The sequence below is a fragment of the Bubalus kerabau genome, chromosome 11 (genome assembly GCF_029407905.1).
Source record: "Bubalus kerabau isolate K-KA32 ecotype Philippines breed swamp buffalo chromosome 11, PCC_UOA_SB_1v2, whole genome shotgun sequence".
Taxonomy (NCBI): domain Eukaryota; kingdom Metazoa; phylum Chordata; class Mammalia; order Artiodactyla; family Bovidae; genus Bubalus; species Bubalus kerabau.
The window spans coordinates 63,754,889-63,771,158 of record NC_073634.1 but is presented as its reverse complement, the minus strand read 5'-3'; the positions used below and the strand labels follow the sequence as shown (position 1 = coordinate 63,771,158).

General features: G+C 46.5%; 1 protein-coding gene and 1 long non-coding RNA gene across 20 annotated transcripts in view; one reads left to right on the top strand and one right to left on the bottom strand.

Annotated features, from left to right (window-relative positions):
• EHBP1 (EH domain binding protein 1) overlaps positions 1–3,904 on the bottom strand; it is a 583,640-nt gene extending 579,736 nt beyond the window's left edge. For 17 of the 19 annotated variants that reach the window (XM_055540421.1, XM_055540420.1, XM_055540419.1 and 14 more), the window contains exon 1: positions 3,766–3,904. The gene's annotated coding sequence lies outside the window, so the exon portion shown is untranslated. The remainder of the gene's footprint in view (positions 1–3,765) is intronic. The other 2 variants (XM_055540418.1, XM_055540429.1) reach the window with 2 other exon arrangements.
• A 143-nt stretch (positions 3,905–4,047) lies between these two features.
• LOC129623224 (uncharacterized) lies at positions 4,048–9,525 on the top strand. The gene is made up of 3 exons (XR_008700405.1): positions 4,048–4,270; positions 7,916–8,007; positions 8,886–9,525. It is a non-coding gene; the product is annotated as an uncharacterized LOC129623224 (long non-coding RNA).
• The last annotated feature ends 6,745 nt before the right edge of the window (positions 9,526–16,270 follow it).

The following is a 16,270-nucleotide window of genomic DNA, read 5'->3' as shown; positions in this document are numbered from 1 at the left end:
GCAGAGCTAGCAATTATGATGTAAGCATGGCCTAAGAATGAAGGAGTTCCTCTTGACTCTGTGGACTCACATTTATCCCACAAAAGACACGGAGACCATTGGGATCCTTGGTGCAGAAGCGCTGGTGGAAGTCAAAACATACTTCCCATCTGGGTCTAAGGTGGCCCCTGGCGGTGAGGGAGGTTTGGGACAGCAGGTTCCGCAGGAGCCAGAAAGGCTGAGGAGGAGGTATCTGCAGCCCATATGGAAAGAACTTTCAGAAAACCACTATTCAAGGAAGTAACTGGGAAAAAAAATACAACCTTCAGGACATTATTTGTTTGGGGGTCTGTCTGATAGGTTCTGAGCAGCTATGTCTGTGCAAAGTGGATGAAAATGAAAGAAGATGCTGATACTCTAAAACTCAGGTGGAAATCCCAGGCCTAATAACCAACTTCTGGGAGAGGGCATGTAAAGGTGAAATCTTTTATTTAGTAAAAGGGAGTTAGGGTTTGTGGCTAAGAATAGCCAATGGCCTCAAGACATTTATGACAAACATGTGGGGACACTGGCAGAGAGAAGCCATAAAGCTCACTGAGTCACACCGTGGGGTGTTCGGCCCACTGGCTCCATGATCAGCTCACCTGAACCACTAAATTGCAGAAAAGGGAAGAAGGACAGCTAGTCTACTTCATGGAGCCTCAATTTTGTCTCCTGGAAGGTGTGTGCAACAATCATGTTTGTTTATGAGGATTAAATAATATCACAGGAGGGCTAGTAGATGCTTTTCCTGACACCAGACCCAATCATACTTTGGCCTGGCTAAACAACGTGTAACAGTCTGCACTCTGGTGTAGAAAACAGAGGCTCTTAGCAGTTATTCCTGTAACTGAACAGACCATGAGCTCCATTCCCCTTTATTTTTAGGTTTGGTTTTTTTTTTTTTTTTTTTTTGGTTTTAAGATTTGTCCTTATTGCCTTGCTTATGGAAGGAAAACCACTTCATCAGGGCCTGAGAAAAATGTAGCACTCAATGTTTACAGCAAGATGATACTTTTTATAACGTTCAATGATATTTGGGCTGATTGTGAATGTCCTCTTCCCCGCCCCCCCTCTGTTTAGGAACACATGAAAAGTCAATTAAGCAGGACAGTTTGTTTTGTAAGTTAAGTTATTGCATAAGGCAGTTTTGGCACTGTTGATGGAAATTAAAAGTCTTCACCCTGTTTTGATTCTCTACAGAAGTCTCTTGCTGTGACAGGCAGGAAAATCAACTGGATAAGAAAGTGGGTGCTCCATGTAGGGACTTGGTCAAGAAACTTGGCTAGGAAGCAGAAACATGGCCCTGCATGAATGCTATGTGTCTGGGACCCAAGGCTGGCCTTCAGTAGAAGGCCTCTTAATTCTAAGTGACTTTACCTTGAATCAAGCTGACCATAAAGAAGTTCCAAAGAAACAGTCCCTAAGCCCAAGTGGATGTAGATTTCAGTGGGCCACTGAGGGGTCAGGACAAGGCCCTGCCTCTCTGCAGCCACAGCAGATGCCCTAAGAACAGGAGTGCCCTGGCCTCTCTGAGACAGCATGGAAGGCAACCCCCTCCCAACACACATGCACACAGATATGCTGCTCATTATTCACAAAAACAATCTACTCCCAGTAACACCAGCATCTCACCAGGGAGTAGATTGTTTTGGCATTCTCCCTGTCACCTCTGACTGAGGGCAGCAATTCTTCAACTATCTCACAACTTTTGATCAGAAATTCTACAAGCATGGAAACTACATGATCCCCAAATTGTACGTCTAAACAGTCATCCAAGTGAAGTGAAGTTGTGCATGAACCTTCATAGCAGCTTTATTCATAACAGATTGTCAATCCTCTTTAAAGACTGAAGTGAATTTACTTCTAAACCAGAATTTAGTTTTTCCTTGAACTGTCTACAGGATTCCATATTGGCAGTGTCTGAAGGTGTTTCTGGGGTGTTCTGAAGGTGTTCTGTCATGCTCACAAGTATCCAGGAACCCTTAAGCACCGCCCTGGCCTGGATTTGCTGCAGATACTAGCTAATTGACCAGCTCTTTGCAAGAGCCTCTGCAGAAGGCCCAACTATCTTGGGTATTCTACTCAAAACATCTTCTGTTCTTTAGTATTAAAATCCACGTGTTCACCACCTGGGTCATCACTCCATCCTCTTGAAGGTGAGAGGAATAAGCCATGCGGGAGATGCTGGTCCAAGAAATTAAGGTCTTAGCTCCTTTGCAGTAGAACAGCCATTTCTGGGTTCTGTGGCAAAGCAGTGGTGCGACCAGAGGCTGCTGGAGGGTGGGGGTGGGGCTGGGGGTGGGGGGGCAAAACTTCAGGTCAGGCCACAAACAAGAGGGAGAGCAGCCAGTTGGATGAAGGCCTTAATCACAGGCTTGGCTCACACCCTATAACAAAAGCTTGTTGCTGCCCACTACTCTGCCCCAGGGCTAAAAAATTCCCACTGGGTAGCCCATCCCCACCCCCACCTTCTGGAGATGGGCACTCACCCACTTGGAACCATGGAGACTTCCCAATCAGATTCACTTTGGTCAAGAGTCCGGTTGGGAAGCTCTCATGAGCTTAGTGATGAATTCATTCCAAATCTAATACAGATCTTCCTGCACGAACGATGGGGTTAGGTCCTGATAAACCTATTGAAAACAGCCTAAGTGGAAAACGAATTTAATACACCTAACTTACCCAACATCACAGCTTAGCCTTGCTTTACACTTACAGTTGGGCAAAATCATCTACTACAAAGCTTATTTCATAACAAAGTGTGAATCATCTCATGTAATTTATTGAATATGGTATTAAAGGTGAAAAACAAATGGTATTCAGGTCCAGACTGGTTATGAGTTGTTCACCCTCGTGATGGGGCTGCAGAGGCTCCGGCCCCAGGGAAAAGGTCCAAATTCAAACTTCAAGATCCAGTTTCTACTGAATGCATATCACTACCACACCATCATAAAGTCAAAAAATTGTAAGTTGAACCATCCTACATCAGTTAAAACCGTCTGGAGGTCACTGCTACCAGGAAGTCCTCCCTTGGGCTTTTCATGGCGCAAAGAAACCGCAGCCTCCCACCCTTGCGCCCTTCATTCCTCCCGGCACGACCACACCCATGCACACACTCCTTCCGCTGGCCTTGGGGACGGGGCCGTTCTTCCTCCAGGCCGGGCGGAGGAGCAAACCCCCTCCCTTCAGCCCGCCATCAGCCCACTCGCCGGCTGCTACGCCAAGAGCTGGCTATCTGCCTCGTCTAGGGTGAGATGTCAAGCGGACCGGGGAAAGACGCGTTCGGGTGAGAACTAAAAAAGACGCAAAAGGCCGGGCGCCTAAGACCGTGACGCAGCAACACAAACAAAACTGACGGGGGCTGGAAGAAAGGCCGGGAGACCCACGGCGCGCCGGCAGCCCTTTGCGCGGAGGATGCTGACCCCTGCTGGCCGCGCGCGGGAACGCAGCGTGCCTGCTGCCGAGACTGACAGTGGGTCACCTCGGAACCCCAGGATCCCGCCCGGGGGAAGAGGGCCTGGAGGGGTGGTGGGGAAAAAGCAGGGACCGGGAGTACGCGAGCATCCGAGGCCCTGAGTTCCAGTCCTGCCCACTCCCCACCCCACCCCCATACACACCATGCGGTGACAGTGTTGGCAGCCTCCCCCAGCTCTCAAATGCCCTCAGCTCCTCATGTCTTAGGAGGCGATAAGCAAGTGGGGAAAGTGAGAGAGCTGCAGTGTAAATAATCCCTCCAGGGCCTACCTGTGCCTCCAAAACGCTTCCCCCATCAGGGTCTTCCTCCGGACAAGCCAACTCCAAGTGCGGAGCTAGTGAGGCCAAGCTGGTTTAAGGGATGGTTAGTGATTGGTGGGCTGCATAATGGCTCCCAGCCATATCAAGGTCCTAATTCCGGGAACCTGTGGATATTCCCTTATAAGGCAGAAGGGACGTAGCAGGTGTGGTTAAGGGAATTGAGATGGGGAGATTATCCTGGATTCCTCAGGTAGGTCTTAAATGTTATCACAAGCGTCCTTATAAGAGGGAGGGAGAGGGAGCTTTTAGTACAGGAGATTTAAAAAACCACATTACAAAGGAAGCAGAGAAAGAGATTTAAGATGCTACTCAGCTCACTTTGAAGATGGAGTCATGGGCTAAAGAAAGCAAAAAACGCAGCTCTAAAAACGGGAAAAGACAAGAAAATGGATTCTTCCACGGAGGCTCTACTGATATCCAGATTTGGCCCCACGAAACTGATGTCAGATTTCAGGTCTGTAAAAGCATGAATACATGCTATTTTTAAGCCACCAAGTCTGTGGTAATTGGTTACAGCAGCCATCAGAAACGAATACATGAATAGGACAGGCCTCTACTTCCACCTCTAGGGAAGTTTATAATCTTCCTTTCTTGAGATTTTAGAAAACAGCAATCAAAAAGTCACTTATCTTCTGTGGTGTAATATATAACCCAAAAGCACATGGGCTTCCCCATGTGCTCAGTGGCTCAGCAGTAAAGAATCCGCCAGCAACACAGAAGCCACAGGAGACGCAGGTTCAATCTCTGTGTTGGGACGATTCCCTGGAGAAGGAAATGGCAACCCACTTCAGGCAAAAAGTATTCTTACCTGGAGAATCCCATGGATAGAGGAGCCTGGTGGGCTACAGTCCATGGGGTTGCAGAGAGTCAGACACAACTGAAGTGACTTAGCAGGCAAGCACATGGAAGATGCTGAAGATCACTCACATTAGGGAGGGAAGGGATTATTAAAACCATGGTGCGATACCACGGCACAGCTCCTTGGAGAGCTGTGATAGCAGAGACAGATAGTAATAAGCTTTGGCAAGAATATGGAAAAACTGGGAATCCTCCTATTTTACTGATGGGATTGCAAAATAGTATAACCACTTTGGGAAAGTTTGCCAGTTTCTTTAAAAAGTTAAACATGAATTACCAGTTGACCCAGTAACTCCACTCCCAGAAATCTACCCAAGAAAAACCTAATATTCATATCCAAAGACATGGACATGAATGTTCACAGCTGTGTTACTCATAATAGCTAGAACCTGGAAATAGAAGTTCAACAGTGAATGAAAATGTGGTATGCAGGATGAAATACTATATTATTCAGTAAGGGTCAACCAACCCTGTTGACACATTCTGTTTTGTCACCACACAGCTCCAGGCCAGTTTTACACTCATTCACATCTAAAACCAGGAGAAACAGATGGTTCTGGTTAGCCTCTCTATCTTGTCCCTTTTGCCACACCAGACTATTCCAAAGGCTTTTCCTCTGTCCTTCCCTCTTTGGCTGGTCTCCATGCTGCTCCTTGAACACATCAAGCACAACCCTGCTTTGGGGCCACAATACCATCTGGAAGCTTCTTACCCCAATGGCTAAGATGCATGGCCATCTCCTATGTCTTCTCAATGAGGCTTTCCCTTACCACCTTTCACAGACCTTAATAACACCACCACCCCTTTTCTATCCTCCTTTCTCTGATTTTTCTCCATGGAATTTATCAACTAATAAACTCCATAGTTTTGTCTGTCTTCTGGCTAGACTGTAAAGTCCATAAGAAAACGGATTAGTCGTTTAGGTTCACTAATGAATCCCCAGGACTATGACTGATCTGTAGAGAGAATGCAATAAAATACGACATAAATGCATGAATTCATAGTCGACTCTTACTTGGGCTGGGTACAAGCATAACTTTTCCATGATGAAGACTGAGAGGAGGCTTGCTCTTCTACAGCACTAGGGACTTGTAGTTCACTTGATGGCTAACCTCCAAGTACAGTAACTACCAACTGCCACCAACAGCCAAAAGACCCATCCAAACCTTTGAGGAAGAGCCTTTTCTCTGCCTTATAGGTTCCTCATGAGGGTGCTTAGTTGGTAAGATAAGAAATTAGGCACACCTACCCTTTAAGACCATAAGTGTAGCCTGAAAACGTATGTGACATTCACAGCATCTCTTCTAGGAGTATTTTAGAAGGGAGAAAAAGGAAACACAACCTACATACCTCTTGGTGGAGAAGGCAATGGCACCCCACTCCAGTACTCTTGCCTGGGAAATCCCATGAACGGAGGAGCCTGGTGGGCTGCAGTCCATGGGGTCGCTGAGGGTCAGACACGACTGAGCGACTTCACTTTCACTTTTCACTTTCACGCTTTGGAGAAGGAAATGGCAACCCACTCCAGTGTTCTTGCCTGGAGAATCCCAGGGACGGGGGAGCCTGGCAGGCTGCCGTCTATGGGGTCGCACAGAGTCGGACACGACTGAAGCAACTTAGCAGCAGCAGTAGCAGAGAAATGTTAGCTTCTAAAGAACCTAAGGCTAAGCAATATAATTATGAAACTACATTGTGGGCTGTTGAATTCATTCAGCTTCTAATTTAAACTCGTGTCTTTTCCATCAAGTAAGAAGTTTTGGTTTGTGTCTGTATGAAAGTTCCTCTCTCACATGAAAATTTAGCACAGGAGGTGGTTTTTAACCACACTCCACCTGGGACATTAGTGATATCAGTTGTTGTGGCCACAGTTCATTGTGTTGTATGTGTACTAGTTACACATAACTAGTAAACGGGTTAGTCTCCCATTTACTACAAGTGAGGGGTAAGCTTTGTCAGGGTCTTGACTGACATCGATTTATAACACTTGATGGGGTTTTTTCCCCCTTAATTTGGGTACTTGGACTATAATAGAAATGAATTAGGCTTTTTCCTTTGCAAATGGAATAACCACACATTAACGCATCTTGAATAATAAAACAGCTAAATTTCCAGAACATGTTCTTCTCCATTCCAGTCAGCCTGCCTTCATCATTTGCGGGTGGAGAGAGTCTTTTCTTCCTAAGAGCTGTAAGCCAAAGTAGAGGTTGTGTGAGAGCACCTTTGCTCTTTATTACAGCTGGTCAAGACTCAAACATCCTACCAATTGATTATGGAGGCTGCCTTCAGCCCCAGAACACAAGGGAATGGTGCCAAAAAAAAAAAAGACCCAGTGCACTGCAGCATTAGGTAGATAGCTGTTGCTTATCTCTAACAGGATTGTCTTTTTCCAAACAGTCTTCAAGAATAAAAGTGAAAAGCAGGACTTCCCTCATGGTCCACTGGTTAAGGCTCCACCCTTCCAATGCAGGGGCCACAGATTCTATTCCTGGTCAGGGAAGTAATATCCCACAAGCCACACAGTGAAACAAACAAACAAACAAAAAACAGTTTAACAAAATCCCAATTAAAAAGTGAAAGGCAACTAGTTTAAGGCAAGAACTGCTAAGTGACAATTATCATTAAAGTCAAATCTTCAGAAGAAAAGTTAAAAAAAAAAAGGATAGTCTTCTGTTCCCATTTTTGGATTTACTTGACCGTCTTTAGCCTCTGCTGCAGATCTCCTCTTTAGTTATGAAAGAAAAAGGAAAACTCATAAAGGCCCACACCCTCCAGTGTGTACATTCATTTTTCACAGAGTGTTCATCGTTGTACTAATGTGCACACAGATTTGTAGATTAAAAAAAAAAAAAATGTCTATTGCTATAGTCTTTTAGCAGCTATACAGGAGTCAGTCATGTAGAAGGTACCATGATTTTGACACATACGATTTCAACGTTCATATTTCTAACTTTTATTATAATAATCCTATGAGAAATATGTTGGTTTAACAAGTTTAACAAGTGATATCTTTTGGGGATTTGTAGAAGTTGGGTATGTTTGAGAGCCCTTTGTTTTGGGCTTTTAATATGTGTGTTACTCTGTTTTCCAGAAGGTACATGGCAATGTACAGCCTGATAAGCAATGTCTTACAACCACTAACACTTTGTAACTCGTGTAATGTGCCAGGCACTGTTCATATGAACTCATTTAATCTTTATAACAATCTTATGAAGTAAGCACTATTGTTGTTCTCATTTTACAGAAGAGGTAGCTGAGGCGCAGAAGTTATGGCAGATCTTTTTACAGGAGGAAAAAGATTCTCTTTTGAGGACGAATGAATTTTGCCATCTGAAGGTGAAGGTTGAAGGGCCCCAGAGTTGTCACTATCACTGATGTCTGTTACAGCAAAAGAGATAAGGAGTATGACGTGGGATGGTCCCTCCCCCAAAACAGCTGAGATTTGGCAACAATGCAGGGTGTAGTTCCTTAGCCAATTAGGTCTCAACCAGTGAGAAACATTTAGAACTAGAACCTTTGTTAAACTCACACATGGGACTTCCCTGGTGGCCCAGTGGTGAAGAATCCACCTGACAATGCACGAGGGGGGGATGTGGGTTTGATCCCTGGTCAGGGAACTAAGATCCCACATGCCGTGGGGCAACTAAGCCTGTGTGCCACAACTGCTGAGCCTGCGTGCTCTAGAGCGCATGCTCCACAGCAAGAGAAGCCACCGCAATGAGAAACCCAGTGAGAGAAAGCCTGCATGCAGCAGTGAAGACCCAGCGCAGCCATAAACAAATAAAAACGCACAGGTGGACTTAACAGAACTAAGAAAGCAGATCTGGAATGGAGACTTTGTTCGGAAACCTAGGAGGGGCTCACCTGGTTAGATGATCAGAGCCTAATCATCTAAACAGTCTGACACCCCCCACCAGGACTGGTGCCCCTGAGTTGTGCTCCCTCATCCCACCCAGAAGGTGGACCAGCAAGTCAGGATGTAGTGGAAAGTTCTCCACCTGGGTAAGAGCCAAAAGCCAGGAGCAGGGGAGAAGCGGGTAGGGGCGGGGGTAGTAAAGTGGGGAGGGGGAGAAAGAGAGAAAATGAGAATGTCCATTGGGTGGGGCTTCCCACCAGGGACTATTGACCTTGTCACCAGAACAAGAAATCTGATGGGTCGACATCTACTTAGTTCAATCCTCAGCTTACTTCTGGCTTAATTTCTCTCCTCATAGATATGAACACTTTGGAAGTGTCTCCACTCAAAGGCTCTTTCAGGCAGTCTGACTTAACCATCAACCTAAGACATCAGCAGAGGGGCAGGTGGGGGACATAGCAACAAAACATGCTGACAGCGTTTCAACCTCACAAGCCTCTCCGGGAATTGTACACCCTGAACTGACCTAAAGCTTTTCCTCGTTGCTTGCATTGATGTTTGAGTTTATACTAGACTTGGGAATGGGTTTGGAGACAATGGCCCCTGGCTCATGTGGCTATTCAGGTTAAGACAGATAAACAAAACCTTAGACTGTATACTAAATTTATTTAAAACATGTGTACTATATATATACTAGATACTAAAATATACTTTTGAAAATGTTTGTGTATTCATAACGGTTGGGGAGGCACATAGCTTGAAGTCCAGCTCAGAAAGACTGCTTTTGTCAATTTCTTGACATGACTAGTGAAGACAATTCTTTGTAGCCTGAACTTACAGGATGAGTTTAGAGGATTCAGGTCTCTAAACACAATTAATGGGTTTGGAATGTATCTAGTGCTCTCCAACGACGAAATCTTGCTTCCTAGATTATGTTGAAATGCTAGAACAGAGCCATTTCCAGAAAACGAAGAAAATATTGTTACATCTACATGGGTAATAGGAGAAAGTGAAAGAGAAATTTTGTTTTCCTAGTTGTGTGAACCAAATTCCTATAGTGTTTCAAACTTAGTTCAGACATTGATAATGATTTTAATAATAGATGAACTTATTTAGCTCACATTCTGTGCCAAGGTACTGATGTTCAATATGCTGTCTATAATTAAGTTGGTCAATCCTCACAACCGTATGACCTGCTATCATTTCCATTTTGCAGAGGATAAACCAGAGAGGTTAAATGACTTACCTAAGGTCACACAGCTAGAAAACTGCAGAACCAGGGTTCAGACACTAGCTGTCTGGCTCTAGACTCTATACTTAAAGCAAAACACCTTATAAGACTGTATGTGTGCCTGACTTCACATACATGCATCCTTCACATGCATCCTCAACCTCAGTTACCTCACCTGTAAAATGGAGTTTCTACCACCAACTTCAAGATCCTCTAGGAATTAGCAGCAGAGCATTTGTGAGCAGCAGTATTTTATATAGTGGAGTCTCGACTGGCATTCACTCCCTTTCCCATGAGGAAAGGATTATTTTCATTTCTGAGGAAAAAAACTGAATCAGAGAATTATCATGACCGAGTCGGAAAGGCCCCAAGAAGCTGCCTCTTACAACCACCCTTTGTTTGAAGGGTCAAACTCCCTCCTCCAGCTTTCTTTGGTAACATAGTAATAAGTAGGCTGTTTATCATTCAGTCCAATCCATCTCAATACAGGGAGGTAGGTTCCTCACCCAGTAAAAGGAAAACTTCTGACAGATCTTCAAATACAGCTGCTGCCAAGGTACCCCTTTCAATAAACTTCAAGACTCCTGAATCCCCCTGATAACCCTTCCTGGGTCCCAGCTTGACAAAGTTAGTCAAAGCTGCCTTCAAAATTGATACAGAACAGAAGAACTGTGTCAGACCGAGTATAACTACAGTAGAATAAAGGAATACTATCCCCTCCTTTCATCTGCATCTTCTACACCTGTGAATGTGACCCAAGTTTGGATTCTCCAAACAGCATCAAAATAGCCACACCTATAATACCAGATCTCTGGTCTGCTCTTCAACCTCCAAAGCTGCCTGTTCATACTGACTGACTACAAAGAGGCCTTTGAGAATATAAACCCTGTGATAGCTCTCTAGGCCAGAGCAGGAGAACAAGGTCATGCGCCCAAGCCCTCAAGCCCACTAAATGACTAAGACAAATCTCGAGTCAAAGCCTCAGAACTTTGTGTTGTGAACCATTCTGAAGTGTGACATGCCAACTCAGTCAACTCCAGTTACTAACGTTGGGACTGCTCCCTGTTTCCAGCTCTTCCTCCCACCCAGACACTGTCAGATTGTCCTTCCTGACCCTTCTGTGTTGGGGCGTGCTCATGTGACTACTCCCAGCCAACAAGTTCACCGCTGGGTCACAGCATTTAACTGCCAGTGCAAAGACAGCCCCTCCAGAGCTCTTCCCCACTGGCAAGGCATCCAGGGACCACTAGATGGGTACCCAGGGCCTTCTGAGAGCAGAGCCCACCTGCCAAATGGGATGGAGTATAGCCTGAGAGAGAAAAAAATCTTTAAGTCACTGGGATGGTGGTGAGTTTTGCTACCACGATATAACTTCGTGTCTCTGATAGGCTTCCCAGGAGGCTCAGTGGTAAAGAATCTGCCTGCCAATGCAGGAGACATGGGTTTGATCCCTGGGCCAGGAAGATCCCCTGAAGAAGGAAATGGCAACCCACTCTAGTATTCTTGCCTGGGAAATCCCCTGGACCGAGGAGCCTGGAGGGCCACAGTCCATGGGGTCGCAAAAGAGTCTGACATGACTTAGTGACTGAACAACAAGAACTCTGACTGACACAGCTCAGTGATTAAATTCCTGAAAAGAATGGGGTTTCCACTCAATATTTCCTAGGTCCTTCTCACACCACCTGGCAGACCTAAGAGCTGACAACCATCCAACTCTTTTTCCTTCTTCCCCTGCCTTTTTTTTTCCTGATTGGACTTAACAGCTTTCCTTGAAATGAAAATGCTTAGGAGTACAAAAGCCCAGAAGTTACTGATAAACCAGGAGAAAGGCCTCCTCCTGAGATCTTAGTCAACAGCTCTTCCAGCAGCTGCAGCAAGAACCCGGGCTATGACCACCCTCAGTGAGCTACTGCCCTCCAGCTTCAGAGGTTCCAGGGCCACCTGCCCTGTGAGCCCAGAGCAGGCAGAGAAGGGCAGTGGAAGGGAGGGAGGAAAATACCATCAAGAACAAACTGAGGTTTTGTGCAGTCTTGTGGCTAAGTTCAAGGTCTCCCTAGGAACAACTCTCTGCTTGGTGAAACTGGTTCATTCCAGGCAGAGCCAACTCAGGAATGAAATTCCGTAAACACCCTCCCAGAACAAGCACCTCTAGCTACAGATGTGCATTCACTGTTCACATACAGGTCCTGACGGGAAATGAATAATGCTGTCTTATTTTAAACATTAACAAGTTGCTTTTTGTCCCGTGAGTCATGGGGCAGTAAAAACCCTACGGAATACTTGGCAGACCCAGAATGTCCAAGACACAGGGCTGTTTGGCATCTGCCAGGCTTCCTGCCCATTTATGACACAGTCACTCCAGTGGAGGGACTCCCGCCTACACCCCAACATTCCAGGGACCCAGGGGACCCAGCACTTACTCACTTAGAGTAGAATCAGGTTCCCGGGCTCCACCAGCCCCAATAACCCACCAACTTCAGCCCATGGGCTTTGGAGAAAGAAGTTTAACTTAAATCTGATGGGATTCTAAAACCTAATGACTTTGCAGAGTTGGATGGAGGGGGTTCAAAAGCTGGAATAAATACATCTATTTTTCTGTAAGGTATTTGAGAAAGAATAACTGGTACTCATTCAACTCAGTGGATCCCTACTAATGGAAATAAAAAAGGCCCCCTAGAACTGAGAAAATACTTCTAGAGCATTTTTTAAGACCCTTCCCGTTACTCCAAGCCCTCCCTCATTAAGATTCCATAAAGTCTAAAAGTATAAGCTATTCTTCAATCTTTATCATTGTATTTCCTGCAGTTCCTACAAATGATATTCCAAGGAGAGGTAGCATTCATGCAACGGATATGAGCCATATGCCCAGAACTTGCTGGGACCTGGGGATACACGAGTGAACAAGTCAGAGGACGTGCCTTTGTGACACTTGGATTCCAGTGAGAAAGACAAGAAAACTGCCGATAGCAATAAGTGCTCTGATAGAATTGAACAGGGTGAGGTGACCATAACTGTTGGTGGCATCTGAGCTGAGACCTAGAGGATAAAAAGGAGTGGGACAGGGCTTCCCTGGTGGCCTAGTGGTTGGGAGTCTGCCTTGCAGCTTGGAGGATGCTAGTTCAATCAATCCCTAGTCTGGGAGGATCCCATGTGCAGCTGAGGAAGAAATCGCTGCAAGTTTTCTTGAATGTACAAAAAAACATGCATCCACAGATTCAAGATGCATAAATTAGTCATTAAAGGTAGCCATAGGGACTTCCCTGGTGGTCCAATGGCTAAGACTCCACACTCCCAATGCATGGGGCCCGGGTTCAATCCCTGGTCAGGGAACTGGATCCCACATGCTGCAACTAAGACCCAGCACAGCCAAATAATTAAATAAAATTTTAAAAAAGGTGACCATAAAAACTCTGCTACTCCACTCACTGAAAAGTAGAGTCCTATTATTCTCCCCTTGCATCTGCCTGGCTTCAGCAACCAATTTGATCAATGGGCCACGGCGGACGTCACACGGCATGACACCTGAAGCTACATCAAGACTATTCAGCTTCTATCTTGGTCTCTTGGTCTCAGGGGAAATCCAGCAACCTTGTAGAAATCTGACTAAAGAGTTCTCAGGACTATATAAACAAGGACACTTTGCATTGCCCTCCAGCTGTCCCCCTAACATTCATATTATGAATGCCTATGAGTAAAGACATCTTGCACCCTTCAGACCAGCCCAAGTTTCAGCTAAATACCACCAAGAAACTTCAGTAAATCCCACATGGAATGCAAGAATCACTCACATGAGACCTGCCTAAATTTCTGACCCACAAAAATGAGATGAAAAAAATGGCTGTTTAAGTCACTAAGTTTTGGGGCACTTTGCTATGCAACAGAACCAGAAAACTATCTCAGCAGCAACAGGGCACAGAGCGCCATCCAGTCTTCTTCCTTTAAGAAGTCCTGCTACTTCTGTGCTCTCTCTCCTAGGATGGTGGGAAGCAAGTTCCCACTCCTCCTCAAGTAGCAAGGACCAGCCACCGCCCCACTAGAAACTGCTTCCTCAGGCTCAGGCCAGGAAGCACTTACCACACTTCTATATGGGGGCTTCCTTGGTGGTCTAGTGGTTAAGAAGCCTTCTGCCAATGTAGGGGACACCGGCTCAATCCCTGGCCTGGGAAGATTCCACATGCTGTAGAGCAACTAAGGCCCTGTACCACAACGATTGAGCCTGTGCTCTAGAGCTCAGGATGCCAGCTGTTGAACCTACACACGGTAACTACTAAAGCCTGTGTGCCTAGAGCCCATGCTCCACAAAAAGAGAAGCCACCACATGAGAAGCCTGCGCACTGCAATGACGAGTAGTCCCCACTCGCTGCAACTAGAGAAAGTTCATGAGTAGCAACGAAGACCCAACACAGCCCAAATAAATTAATTTACTTGGAAAAAAAAAAACTGCAAAGAACACTTAACATTTTTAAAAAACTAAAAAATAAACTTCTAGATGCCAGCTCTGCTCTGGCCAGACTTGGAGAGGGAGCCAGGAAAACCAGTGAGCTCTACAGAAGGAAAGTGTTAGTCGCAGAAAGCTTGAATGGCAGCTCCCAGGGAACACAGCAGCGAGGCCAGCAGCCACTATGCTCTCTCCTTGACGGGCCCAGACCTAGGGTACAGCCGGACTCAGTCTCTGTCTGAGACCTTTCCAGTCTCAAGGCATCTGAAGGCAACTGTAAACCTGACACCGGCTGTGAAGCTGGTCCAGGTGGCCTCCCTGGTGTCCCAGAACCTCTGTGGTCGGCGAGGGCAGGAACCCCAGTGAGGGGCAGCGGTGGCTAGAAGAACCTGGTGGGGGCCGTGGTCAGCATCACTCTGGCCCAGCCCTCCAGTGGCTCTGTGGCCAGCCCCTCGGGACTCCAGGAAATGTATATTGGGTCTCTTTCTATAAGATGCCCATGATTCCATGAGGAGACACTCAGGGGCAGGCTGTCTGTCCTGGCTCTGAAAGGGGTGAGGTCAAGGCCATCCAAGGGACAAGCTATGACTCTGCCTCAGAGGGAGTCACTTGAAGACCACGGAGAGAGTAGGTGGTAGCAATGCTTCACCACCCAGAGATGCAGCCACCTGCAAAGGTGACCCCTGCCTCGCTGGAGATGAGCCCAGCACTTAGCCAAGGCCTCAATGCAAAAGTTGGGGTGTCTGCAGGAACAGCAAGAATTCCCCAGAATCAGCCAGACAGCTCTTAGCTTGGGACACAGGAAAAGAGGACTTGGCAAGGTGAGAAAGCTGTGTGACGACAGGGAGAGAGATGGCCTGCCCTCCAAAGACTGCTGGGCCTCAGCAGCCACGCCTGCCCTTTATTCCATAGGAAGCATGGTGTTTCACCAGGAAAGACTCTTGTCTGGACAGGCATTTGTTCATTTGCTGGATCCTCGAGGATTGCTCTTCACCACCTGGGAAGGGCTGGGAGAAAGTGGTTGGCTGATCCCATCCTCTGAAGTGCCTTCTAGGCTTCTCCATCCTACAGAGGAGAACCAAACTGCCCGGTGAGTGGCTGCCAGAGAGCTTCTTATAGGAACCACAGTGCTGGAAGGGCTTCACTGGCTGAGGGCCGGGCAAGGCTATTTTTTCTGGGTTCTCTGGCCACCTCGGATCAGAGACGGCTGTTTCTACTGGGGCTGGAGCAGAGGCTGTTTTTCTAAAATCCTTCACACTTGCTTCTAGTGATGTGGTGACCAGGATGTCATCTTTTGCGGGTTTGCTGAGGAACATGAAGAAGATGGTTCTGGAAACACCAAGTTTCCTCTCTACTTGAGTCTACGGCCCAGTGATGCTAGCAGTGGGTTTGGAGGAAGGTCTCTGAAAAGGGACGGGAGACTGACCGTGAGGCTTCACAATCCTTTGCCCTGAATCTGCTCTGGGATCTCGGAAGACATAACACTTCCCCTGGAAGGCCTCGTCTCCCTCCTCGAGCGCAGTGCTGAGACAGTGGGACCACGTCACAGCTTGAGTGACGTCAACATGCACCCTTTTCATCCAACAGGCAGGAACCAGCTTGCTTTCTGCCATAGGGGAGATCCACCCAAAACACTATCTTGTAGGAATTCACCCACAGTCATCATTTCCTGTGACCATAAAGCCACTGACACGGACTTTGGGGGCCAGACGGTCCGGCTGCATCAGATGTTCTGAGGATGAACTCTGCATCATCAGGATGAAATGACTCTGCACCATCAGGATGGAGAATTCACCCATCCGGCTTTTCAGGACAATGTGGCCTTTCTGTCCAAGAAGCTCCAAGTCCTGCAAGAGAAAAACAACCACTTAGAGGCACTGGGAAGAAACCCTGTCCAAATGAGTGCTCTGAAGAGCAAAGCTCATAGTTTTCTTTTTCATACTTTTCCTGTGCCTGGCCTAGGAGACTAGCACCTTTAAGCTGTTGAGGGGAAGATGTGAGGAGAGCTTGTTTAAAAGATATGAGCAAAAAGACATCACATCCAACTTGTGGGAGATGATGCTCCCTTCAGCTG